Below are 12,928 nucleotides of genomic sequence, written 5' to 3'. Positions count from 1 at the left end.
TCGTCCTTACAAAGGACACGCCGACCTTCCACCCGTCAGACCTGCTGACCTGCCGTCGCCGTTCCTGGCTGCTGACGCGCTGTGGGCGCCAACGCATCCCGTTGTAAAACAGGCAACGGTCCCTTCGGGGTATCAAGTGCGTATGCGCAAGTTAGTGCATACGTCCCTTATGCTCCAGGTCTCTCCTGCGTGCCAACGCTCACCTGCGCACAAGCATTCATCAGCAGAAGAAGCTCCTGTTAAAGTGCGCCATGCGCGCCTTTGTTCTCCTGCGCGCCAACGATCTCCTGCACGCCCACGATCTTCTGATCTGGGCGCAGTGGGGAAGATTCCGGATAGGCCCAGGGACTTTTCTAATCCATCTTTTCAGGCGAACCCCCCTTTGGTAGCTCCTCCTAGGGATCGGTCGATCCCCTTCCCTCCAGAGGGAGTTTCTGACAGCACAGCTGTCAATCAGCAGCCTTGGTTAGGGTCCCTGGTCAGAGCGGTCATGCAGGCTTTTAAGCCTGTTCTCTCTGAGCTAGGCCACATATCATTGGCAGCTCCTACTCCCCTGAAGAGGAAGAGAGGAGTGTCGAACGTGGTGACTTCTCCAAGGGCGAAGCCGACTCCTCGTAAGTCCTTGAAGGCGTCCTCACCCCCCCCCCCAGACTTTCACTCCTTCCCCTTTGGACGAAGATTTTCCGTCCTCAGGGGAGTCACGCGAGGTGAGGCGTTCCCCCTTCGCACCAATGAGGGAAATCCCACCTCGCGCTCGAAAGTCTTCTTGGGTATGGGTGGAGAAGAGCCTACCAACCATCGTTGTTGGAGTCCTGTATCCTTTCCAGGAGGGAGTCGAAGGACTCCAAGACTGTGCCGAAGTCATCTTCAAGGCTTAGACCAGACCCAGCCAAGCACTTGGAGAACGTCCACGAGTCCCCCCAAGAAGAGCCTTTGGGGACAGGAGACTTCGCTGCTAGCCCTTCAGGAGGAGAGCTGCAGGAGTCAGAGCATGCGTTCTGGCAAGTTCTGACCCTTATGAGGAATCTCAATGGGTTTGTGGATCCAGTGATTCCCCTCGTGAGGGCAAAGACATGGTCTTGGACCGAGTCTTTGGGACTCAAAAACCCTAAAGGTTAGTGCGGCTTTGCCCTGGTCTCAAGGGGTTAAGAGTGCCAGAGACAAGGTCAAAGCCCAGCTCTCCAAGCTTGCCTCCAGCCAATCCATCGCTGGCAACAATCTCCTCCCACCTCCTCGTGTCCAGAGGAGGTACTTTGAAATCGTTGAGGAGACTTGTTAAGCTCTTCCCGGCGTCAATGACCTTAGATGTCAGGATGCCTGAAAACTTTAAATCAATCAATCAATCCCCTACACCACTCTTTGGAAGAGCGTACCAGGGGAGTCCCTCTTGAGTCACTCTCCAACCGGCAGGTCTCGTTCTCGGCGACGGAGATCCTTAGCCAGGAGAAGGGAGCGAAGTGTGTCATGCAGGCAACATCGTGGCTGGACATCTGGCTAGGGTCCCTAGTCATCCTTTTACGTTCAGAGGACTTGTCCAAAGAAAGTACCAGGAAGGCCATGGAGACCTTTTTACTCTCCGGCAATCATACGATCGAGTTTCTAGCCCACCATGTCTCAAACTTGTGGGCTAATACCATCTTGAAACGTCGAGATGCGGTGTCTGAGAGATTCCATCAAAAGGTCCCCAGTACCAAGATCAGCAGGGTCAGACATTCTTCCGTTATGGGGAAGAACTTGTTCGAGCCTAAGGACGTGGAACAGGCGGCTGAAAGGTGGAGGAAGTCCAACCAGGACACACTCCTACATAGGACTCTAACATCGAGGCCCTATAAACCTCCAGCACCCCAGCAACCACGTCCTACCAAGACCACGAAACCGGCAGCTGCAGCGAAGACGACGGTGTCTAAGCCCTTTCCTGTCAAGGACAAGAAATGCAAAAAGTCCTCCAGGGGAGGAAAGAATCCTAGAGGGAGCGGCCGAGGCCGCAAACGCTAGGATTGGTAGTCCCCCTGCATGTCCACCAGTGGGGGATGCCTACAAAGTTGTGCTAGAAGGTGGCAGCAACTCGGGGCCGATTCCTGAACCATTTCCGTAATCAGTCAAGGATATCGCGTGCCGTTCACAACATCTCTTAACTCCCCTGACAACGGATCCAGTGTCGTTGAGCTCCCTTGCCATGGGATTGGCAAGGGGACAAGCCCTTCGAGCAGAAGTCCAGACCATGTTGAAGAAGGACGCCCTTTCCAGGAGGTTGTAGATGGGTCCCCAGGCTTCTACAGTCGACTCTTTCTTGTAAAGAAGGCGTCTGGAGGCTGGAGACCAGTCATCGACCTCTCAGCTCTGAACAGGTTTGTCAAGCAAACTCCGTTCAGCATGGAGACCACAGACACGGTCAGACTTGCAGTGAGACCGCAAGACTTCATGTGTACACTGGACCTGAAGGACGCGTACTTCCAGATCCCAGTCCATCCGTCTTCAAGGAAGTACTTAAGATTCAGCCCAGACAACACGGTGTACCAGTTCAAGGTGCTGTGTTTCGGTCTTTCCACAGCACCACAGGTTTTCATCAGTGTTCACCCTAATATCGTCGTGGGCACACAGGATCGGCATCCGTCTCCTCCATTATCTGGACAACTGGCTGATCCTAGCAGACTCGGAGTCAACCCTTCTTTGACACCGAGACAAACTTCTGGGACTTTGCCAAGATCTGGGGATCATGGTAAATCTCGAAGTCCTCTCTGCTTCCCACTCATAGACTGGTGCCTAGGCACCAATCTCCACAAAGCTCTCCCATCAGACGACAGTATAGCAAGGCCGAGGAGGGTCGCAAGTCCTTTCCTCAGACGAGAATTACTTCCAGCTCAATCTCGGTTACGTCTCCTCGGTCACCTCTTATCCTTGGCTCGTCTAGTTCCAAATGGTCGCCTCAGGATGAGATCCCTCCAATGGCGACTCAAGTCTCTTTGGAATCAGGGTTACGATTCCCCTGACGTCATGATTCCTATGGGTCCTGCGGAACAGATGGACCTTCAGTGGTGGGTGACGACGAGAACCTACGAAGAGGAGTGAGCGACAACACCACAGTAGTGGCTTACATTAACAAGCAAGGAGGTACCTTTTCAAAGCAGCTATCCCATCTCGCAGTAGAGATACTGAGATGGACCGAAGCCCACTCGATTCCACTATGGGCTCGCTTCGTTTCAGGCAAGAGGAATGTGCTCGCCGACAGTCTGAGCAGAGCGTCTCAGATAGTGAGTACCGAGTGGTCTTTGGATCATCTAGTAGCCAACAAAGTCCTGACTTTGTGGGGTTCCCCGACTGTGGATCTGTTCGCTACAGCGCTGAACTTGAGCTTCTGCTGTATTGCTCCCCAGTCCCGGATCCCAAGGCTATCTGGCAAGATGCCTTCCAACAACAGTGGGACAACATCGACGTATACGCCTTTCCCCCGTTCTGTCTGATGAGGAGGGTGCTCAACAAGACCAGAATATCGTCAATCTTTCGATGACCCTTCTAGCTCCGCTATGGCATCACGCAGAATGGTTTCTGGACCTTCTGCAACTCCTAACGGAACTTCCGAGAGAACTCCCTCCACGACACGAGCTACTCAAACACCCACATGCCAACATCTTCCACAAAGCCGTAGCTTCGCTACGACTTCACACCTGGAGACTATCCAGCATCTCCTCGCTGAGAGAGGATTTTCGCAGCAAGTTGCGGTCAGGATGTCTGGACACCTGCGAAGGTCATCCGCATCTGCCTACCAGGAAAAGTGGGGAGTCTTCTGTGATTGGTGTCGTGGAAGGGGTATCTCTCCACTCGATGCCACTGTTCCAGCAATAGCGGAGTTCTTCATGTATTTGCGGTAAGAAATGCGCCATTCAGTCTCGGCGGTGAAAGGCTATCGCTCAGCCTTAAGTCTAGTCTTCAGGCTCAAAGAAGTGGACATTTCTTCCTCGCTGGAACTTTCCCTACTCATACGGAGTTATGAACTTACCTGCCCTCAGTCGGAAGTGAGACCTTCTCCATGGAACGTGGTTTGAGTTCTCAGGTCTCTTAAAAGACCTCCCTATGAACCATTACGCCAGGCTTCAGATTGCCACCTAACTTGGAAGACGGGTTCCTACTAGCTTTGGCCTCGGCCAAGCGAGTCAGTGAACTTCATGGTCTCTCTTATGACATCGCTCATTCAAGGGGATGGGGGAAGGTAACGTTCAGATTCGTCCCTGAGTTTATTGCTAAGACTCAGAATCCGTGGGTGGCGGACCTTCGGTTCGACTCCTTCCAGATTTCGAGTCTTCGTTCTGTAACAGATGACCCAGACCATCTCCTACTGTGTCCAGTTAGGAGTCTGAGGCTATATCTCAAAAGAACGGCTGCAGTTCGTCCCCAGATGCAGGCATTGCTTGTGAGCACTGGGAGGACTAAGAGGAGGGTTACCAAGAATACCATATCTGCATGGATTCGTAGGGTGATCCATCTGTCCCTGAATCCAGACCCTCCTCCGTCACGTCACCCTAGAGCACATGACGTCAGGGATCTGTCCCTGAATCCAGACCCTCCTCCGTCACGTCGCCCTAGAGCACATGATGTCAGGGGCGTAGCTAAGTCCCTGGCCTTCAAGAAAAACTTTTCAGTGACGCAGGTGCTACAAGCTGGGGTGTGGAAGCGTCAGACAACCTTCACAGCCCACTACCTGCAAGACGTGACCCACAGGAGGCTCGATACGTTCTCTATCGTCCCTGTGGTGGCTGCACAACAGCTTGTTTAAAACCTCAGGCTCCTTAATGGACAAGTAGCAGAGGGTTGAGGGCATTGTTACCCGGTCTTAGTCTGCATGAATGAAAAGGTATGTCTGGCCCTTATTTTTTTCTTCATCCTCCCCTCTCTTGGGGAAAGCAGCATCCTGGGTTCTCTGCACAGCTGACCTCGAACCACTGCAGGTAATCCATGTTTCCTTGTGTTCCTAGTATTAAGCTAATACTGTCACGTTCCCATACCCTTACGAGGTGGTATTGGGAGAGTCCTAGCCTAAAGTTTCCATCTAAAGGACTACAGGTCAACTTCCTAGAACGAGTCACACTTCATACCTTTACGCAGCTTATGTAGGCTGCAGCCCTTGTGTAGCAAGGTTCTAGCGAGTTGCAGGGACTCCTTATTGTTGTGTGCTGACACACTCGGATACTGAGTCCCTGGGCAGAAGCCAAAAGCCAGTACTGGTTGGGACTTTCCACCCTTCCTAACGGGTGAGTCACCCATATTAAATAGCGTGTTTTGTATGTCAGTTACGGAACAAATGACAAATTCGTAGGTAATTTGTATTTTTCCTAACTATACAAACCTTAGCTATTTAATCAAACTTGCCCGCCAGCCCTATCCCCCTTCAAGTCCTACCTCTAAGCAAAGTGAGCTCAAGCACAGGTGTGTGTGAGGGGGGGAGGGGTAGCAAGCTACCCTCCCTACCCCCTGCTAACTAGCGGTGGGGTAGTAAACCCTCGTTAAAATTCTAATGGCTCATCATTTCAGCTACGCTGAAAGTAATAACCTATATTAAATAGCTAAGGTTTGTATGGTTAGGAAAAATACAAATTATCTACGAATTTGTCATGTTAGAACCCTGGGGTTATATCATCCTGCTTTTCCAACTAGGGTAGCAAGTAATAAGAATAATAATAGGACTACATTATACACACTTTGAAATGCAAAGTAGACTAATTTTAAGCCCTTCAAGAATCTATAAAAGACATCTTTCAAGATATTTATATTGAATAATAATGTTTCAAGTTAGTGACCACCAGCTTCGTAGTTTTCAGTCCTTTCGACAGAAGTTGAGGGCTGATAGTTTCCAGTTATTGTTTGTCATTTTTACCGCCGACTCCCCCCCCCTCCCCCAAGCTCTTTATGTAGAAATAAACTTTGAAAATTTCTATCCAAAAAATTAAATTCATAACTCAATATTGCTAATAGACAAAATTGAACAAAAACTGCCAATTGGTGTGATCACTAGCTAGCAATATTTATGTGACTTAAAAAAATCTATTTAAAGATATGTCAGTTTTTTTTCCAGTTCATCTTCACTAAATTTTCATATTAGGATTTTCAGGTTTATTTTAACATTCGGTTTACAAATCATTAGTCAACTTTGCATTTCATCCTTCCAAAAAATACTCTCCTCCATTTCTACAGGATAATAAAAAAAATCAAAACATGGTGTAGGGAAATACAGTTTATTCCAAATCTTGCAGACAGTTATGATTGAAATGGACTTTTTTGTTCCATGTTTACTAGTTATATGATTTAGCTGGAAAGTTGTCATAAACTACCTTTGATTATGTATGCTGTTTTTTTTACTTTTTTTTTTTTGCCTATAGTTTAGATGTGCAAATCTTAAGCTAGACATAGCAGTTATGACAGTTTAAGTAATGTAATTTTATACTTATGTTTGATCCAATAATGATAAAGTAAAACTATAATACTTTTGATAATAATAGTATTAATAGTAATGTTACTAATACTGTGTTACATTCTAAAGGTCTCACATGAGCACATACACACTAATGGTAGACTGAAAATTTTATATATTTTTTTTCTTATAGTACAGATAGCTATATGTTTATGCAATAGCCATAACTTGCGATTGTACGGGTAAATGATTGAACAAAATTAGGAACATTTTATGTCAAATAGGTGTTGGCTTTCCTCTTAAGAAATTCGTTCTCTCCCCCATCACCTCTGTTCTGTAATGTCATCTTAAACACATGCCTGGTTTCTTGGTTTGTCTTATATTCTATAAGTTTTGTGGACGTTCCTTCTGGTTTTATTTCTTTACTTTTATGTATCAATTTATATATCTACTGCCTCGATGACAAGTTCTCTCTCATCCTTTTCATTTCAAGCCTAGACGATCTCACTTTTGTGTTCTCTGCCGTGTTTTCGCCCAGTTTATTGTTTGTAATGTGATAATCTAACCATATGCCACTCATGAATCTTTGCATTATGAACCATTTTTTAAAGGTCTTAACATTTTTCTGTACCATCGGCCATGTTTCTGATCTCTGTGCTTCGTAATATAAATTTGATTAAGAAATATTTATTTGAGCAAAGTAGTCTTTGTCAGTGGGAGGTCATTTCCAAATGGAGTTGTGAATAAATATGTGGAAAATTCAATGGAAAATAAGTTTAAAAGGTTCAAGAAAAAGAAAGTAAATTTTTATTATAGAATACAGTAGTGAAATTTGAGATGGAATTAGTTCTTGTGTAGTATGAAATGGAAAGGGACTGTTATAGTAGTTAAAGGCTAATGAATTCTAGAAGTATACTTAAGTATTTTGGGGAGAATATTGTTTTGGAAAGAAGTTTAACAAGAAATATCACTTTTCAAATTGGGGATACATTGAATTCTATAGGTAATTTCCTGGAGGAAGTGATTGCTAGACAATGACAGACATAATATCAGTTTATTAAACCAATCTTTGAATTTAAGGAAATTTTTTATTTTGTTTTGTTCACAAAGTTTTGTCTTAAATGTTCAACTTATGATTTAAACTAGTCGGTAACCTTTCGGGCCAGGCTTGAGAGTCAAGATTTAGACCTAAGGAATGATTTATTTAACAATAGAATTTTGTGTCGATGAAAGTAGAACTTAGTGTTGCTCAACGTATTTGCAAATGTTTAGTATCCAACACACACATTGTTGGTTGGAGAATTGAGGAAATGGAGGAGTAATTTTGGGTAGGAGGAAGGAAAGGCATTATTATCTATTGTAGAAGATCGTTTGGAACAAATATTTGTAGGCTATAGATAGTTTTTTTTTGGAAGTAAATACAAATTATTTTTTGAGGCTCCTGAGTGATGTGGTATTTGAAATGGCTGACTTTTCAAATGTTAGATCCAGGGAAGAGAGTATCGTCTCACTGTTGTAGTACAAGTTATAGAAGCATTTGTTTCCCCAAAAGATATTTTGAGTTCTTTTATATATACAGTATATATCCTTAGGTTTTGTATGGTAAACTACCACCACTATTAGTACATTATTTCAAATACCAACTCTACATCTCATCACTGTAATTATATTTATACTTATAGATAAGCAGTTACTCTACAGTATATTGTCACTATAATTGTAGATATTCCGTTAATATTTAGTCCTTTGAAAACTTTTTGTATTTTGAAACAAAAAGGTAATCTCTAATTAGCATGTTACATTTGATATTTAGTCATTTGAAAGGTTTCATTTCATTTGAAAAAAATGTAATCTCTTGGCATGTTACACTCAATATTTAGGCCATTGAAAACTTTCTTGACATGGTACTGTTAAACAAAATTTATTTAAATATTGGTCATTGGTTTAGAATGTTAAGAGGAAATAATGTTTACTCTTGTGGTTTCTTCGACCTTATTTTTTAGCTAAAGTGTTATTGGTAAATTCAATCATTTTAACATTTTGTAATGAAAATCTGAACCTCACTTGTATATGTATTGAAATTTTGCCCACACGAATGTTTTCATCAATGAGAAAGTAGGAGTTATTTTTTTATGTTTTAGGGTAAACTTTGCAATTGAACCTATGTATTTGGAATTATGTTGCAGTATGTATTCAAACTTGATCATAATAGTTAAAAAAAATTTATGTATTTCTAAGTAATGACATTTTGCTCCACTTTCTTGAAATTACTGAATGTCTTGTCCTGTGACTGTTGGGAAGAAATTGCTCTTAAAGATATTCTGAATAGAACTTCACAATAAGGTTAATATTACTGTTCTTTTTTTTTGTGTAAAGCAAATGAAAAAATTATTTTATATATAAGTTGAAAGAGTTAAAAACTACTATTGTACTACCAAAAGGTTGTCTATGAGGTCATGACTCTCTCTCTCTCTCTCTCTCTCTCTCTCTCTCTCTCTCTCTCTCTCTCTCTCTTTCTCTCTCTCTCTCTCTCTCTCTCTCTCTCTCTCTCTCTCTCTCTCTCTCTCTCGTGTGTGTTTAGTAAAGTAAAATTTTGCCCATTCAGCTTAGTTTATTGCAAAGTTTTCATACAAGCACTAAACATTTTATTATACTTATGCATTTGTTCCTACACGAATAAAACTAGAGTCCTTTGATAGGAGTATGATATCAGCAAAGCTGGAATGATCGTTTAAACTTTTATCGAGGTAGACATAATCGCTGGCAGTTGAAGGGTAGGCGTTATCGATTCCCAAGGTAGAGCAATTTTCAATTTGTCCTGGGATGCAGTTCAGTATTAGATGTGCTACTCTGCTGTCTCTTAATCTGGCTTTTTTAATCTTTTACTTTGATTGGATCCTCATATTTAAGAGATTTTCAATGGAAGAAGCTGAGGATACAGTGTTTCCTGATAGCTATAATTGTGAGCAAGTTGTTGGTGGTACCTGCCATTATCCAGGGTACTTCCTCCAGTCAGGCAGCAATTCTGTTGCGGTTCTATCCTTCAATGTGACCCGAAGGAAATTGGTTTTCCTTAAATATCGCTGGTGTTCCGTTGAAGGAAAAGTTTTGCTGACGACCGAATGTAAAAGTGAGGGGCACCACTATTCTTCTTCCCTCCAATGTCAATCTGATCCTAGCACCTGGAAAGATGCCAAGGATTTATCATGTAGTCGTGCTGTTACGTAACATTTCTGGTGAGAGTACTGTATAGTCATCGACTTGTATAACTTCTTTCTCACCTGCCTCATCATCATTGGAGTCTTCATTGCACTTTCTATGTGGAAAAATAAATATATCATCAAGGAAGTGCATTAAGTACTGTAATAAGAGTTGTTCCTTGCAGTAAGAAACCTCAGCATGCATCTCTTGAGGTGTCACGGTACTCGCATGTACAGGTATTGCTCGACTTACGACCGAGATAGGGACCGAGAGATTAGTCGTAAGTCGAGTTGGCCGTATGTGGAACTAGAATAGTGAAGTTTCTGTAGATTTATTTTGATACGTTATGATTCGGCAATCATCTGGATCATATTTTGTCAATATTTATTTACTGTATCATTATTCCATTTTCTTGTTTCATAGGATATCATATGCTCTATAAATTCATTATTGTATTCTATTCATCAATTTTGGAAGCATTTTACAATCGAGTACTGAAAATTTTGTTTACCTTTGGTTATGATCAGCTGATCTGAAAGTGCCGCTACCTACCGTATCAAAATATGGCGTACATACGTATGGCATATTTTTTTTATCATTTCTTAACTTACTAGAAATATCTTCATGATGAATATTATATCAACGTCAATATGTTACAGGAAATCAGTTTCCATACAGTTCGTCTAATCATTAGGTATAATGCGAAATCGTTGTAGCTCTTTCTGTGTGTGTGTGTGCTCGCTCTCGCAATCGCATACAGGTAGTTCATTTTTAAAGCTTCACACAGTATTGTAGTTCTATATTAAGCCTTTATATTTCATTAGACATTACTGTGTTTAATTGTGTTATATTAAAGAACGTTTTTATTTTATTTTTCAATTTCTTGAGCATATCAATAATCAACAAATACTTTCAATTTACTTTCGGTTGGCATCAGCTGATCTCAAGGTCACACTGCCGTATTACTATTATGAGCACATATATATAGTGCGAATAACACTGATTTATATAATTTTCTTGACATTCAAAATTTCTTCATAATGCATATTACATCAGCGCCAATATGTTATAGGGTATCACATTTTCCATACAGTTCGCTTATAGACATTATTATTTATAAAAGGAATACGCTCTCTCTCTCTCTCTCTCTCTCTCTCTCTCTCTCTCTCTCTCTCTCTCTCTCTCTCTCTCTCTCTCTCTCTCTCTCTCTGTGCATTTTGTTTTTAATTCAGTTGTATCTTCATATTTTTTTTTAAATTATTAAATAATTCTATATATCATTATTCGATGTTTCGATTATGGGAATAGTAACGCATCGGAAGGAAATAACTTGATTTGCCTCTCGCCTTCCGCCAGAAATATGACGTCATCAGACTTTTTTCTTAAATTTACGGTAAGTTGTACTAATCTTATAACTAATGATACAGACCACTAAAACACTTGATATCGTTACTGGGTGTTTCAATGATGGGAATGCTGTAATAAGATTACTCGGTAACAATGAAAGGAAATTATTCGGTTTGTCAGCGCGCTTCCGCCAGATACATGACGTCACAAGTCATGTGACATACAGTAATCTCTACGAACAATGACTTGCAAAATATGTAAATTAATTTTCTTTGTTTCTCGCAATAAATGAAAAGAAAATACTAACTTAACAAACAAAAGTATTTTATTTTTATAATGTAAAAGGAAATATATTATTTTCAAGAAAATATTTGCCCTAATAGTATATTTTCTTTAGATAAACATCGATCCATTATCATAGATTAAAAAAGTAGCGTACAGTCAAATTTACGCTATGTAGTACTCATGACAACCGATACACATCCTCAAAATACTTTGTATCATTATTTAATATATCGATAAAGGAAATACTAATATGAATCGTTAGCCTATTGGAAGGAAATCACTGTATTGCCCTGACGCTTTCCGCCGGTGATGTGACGTCACCAGACATAATATGAACTCGACAGATATTAAAACTTTTCTTAATGTATTTCTAACTGAAAATAAATACTGAATATTAACAATAAAAGAAAATAATAATTTACCAAGATAAATCAGTTTATATGTATACAAGAAAATAGATTATTTTCAAGGAATTATTCGTCCTATTTCCGATAAACTTATGACGTCATCACCCTGATAAAAATGGTCGTAAAGTCGAATAGTCGCATGTCGCATTGGTTGTAAGTCGAGCAATACCTGTACGCTGTTACCAGTGCTTGTTTCATTACAACTTTTCCAGTCAAAGATATTGATAGATTACAAAACTTTGATCATTCCCATAACTTGTATGGGCTACGAAATCTTTCACGAGCTCCGAATTTTCTTAAGTGGTCTTTCCCTTCGTGTTTTCTTCTTGAGAATGTTTCTATGGTGTTCGTTCCTCACTGTAGTCAGGTTCTGCATGATTGGAACTGCCATTGGTTCTAAAGGTGATTGTAACATTCAAGTTGCCAGGAAAATTTTATCTTTCTTCCCAGAGCTCAAAAGCTTCGTGTGAGGCTGTCCTACGACCTAGATCTTCCTTTGCTTGAGGACCGGTCCAGGCCTTGATGTTCCCAAACTCGTTAGTGCGATATCTATTGGAGCAGGTGACCTCTGGGGTCCAATCTGAGCTCTCATACCGGCACCAAGATGCTTCATTATGCTTGCGTGGTTGTTGGCAGGAATCCTCTCCAACCAAGTATGGGCACTCTTGTGATGCTGGTACGATCTTTCGTCTGCTTTGCAAAGGCTAACATACTAAGTGCTCCATTACCCTTGGGAATCCAGAGACAATTCAGTCATTGAAGGACACCACTGAACACTTGTTTGTCCATGCTTTCTCTACGTGGGATCTCCCCATTCCGTTAGCTGACCAAGTAATGTTTCCCTTAGCCTTTCAGCCTATTTACCTGGTTTATCGATTGCTCAACATTCTGTCGATTATATCTGTCTCAGGATAACTCTGGCAGCATTCAAGTGCCACACTAATTAGTATCTGGATTAGCTATTGATCTTAAAAGTACAGGAAGTTCTACCCATCTTTAGTTCAGGACATCAAAGAAGGCATACTTTTCTAGTCGAAGCCTCTCTACAGTGGAATACGGTTCTTCCCATCTTCCTCCCTCAAGGGACAGTGTGAAAAGGCTGTCACTTGCCCTTGAACCAGATTTCAGTCTATAGGAGGTTCAGCCTTGGCTCAGAAATAATTCCAAACAGTCTTTCCTCTTCAGGAATTCAAAACCACTTTTGGAACATCACCCAAGTCCTTGGGTTTCTCACCCGGACCCTGCAGGAGCCCATAACGGGGCATCAGATAGGATCTGACGCCAA

The sequence above is a fragment of the Palaemon carinicauda genome, chromosome 8 (genome assembly GCF_036898095.1).
Source record: "Palaemon carinicauda isolate YSFRI2023 chromosome 8, ASM3689809v2, whole genome shotgun sequence".
NCBI lineage: Eukaryota > Metazoa > Arthropoda > Malacostraca > Decapoda > Palaemonidae > Palaemon > Palaemon carinicauda.
Note: the sequence above shows the minus strand (reverse complement) of the source record.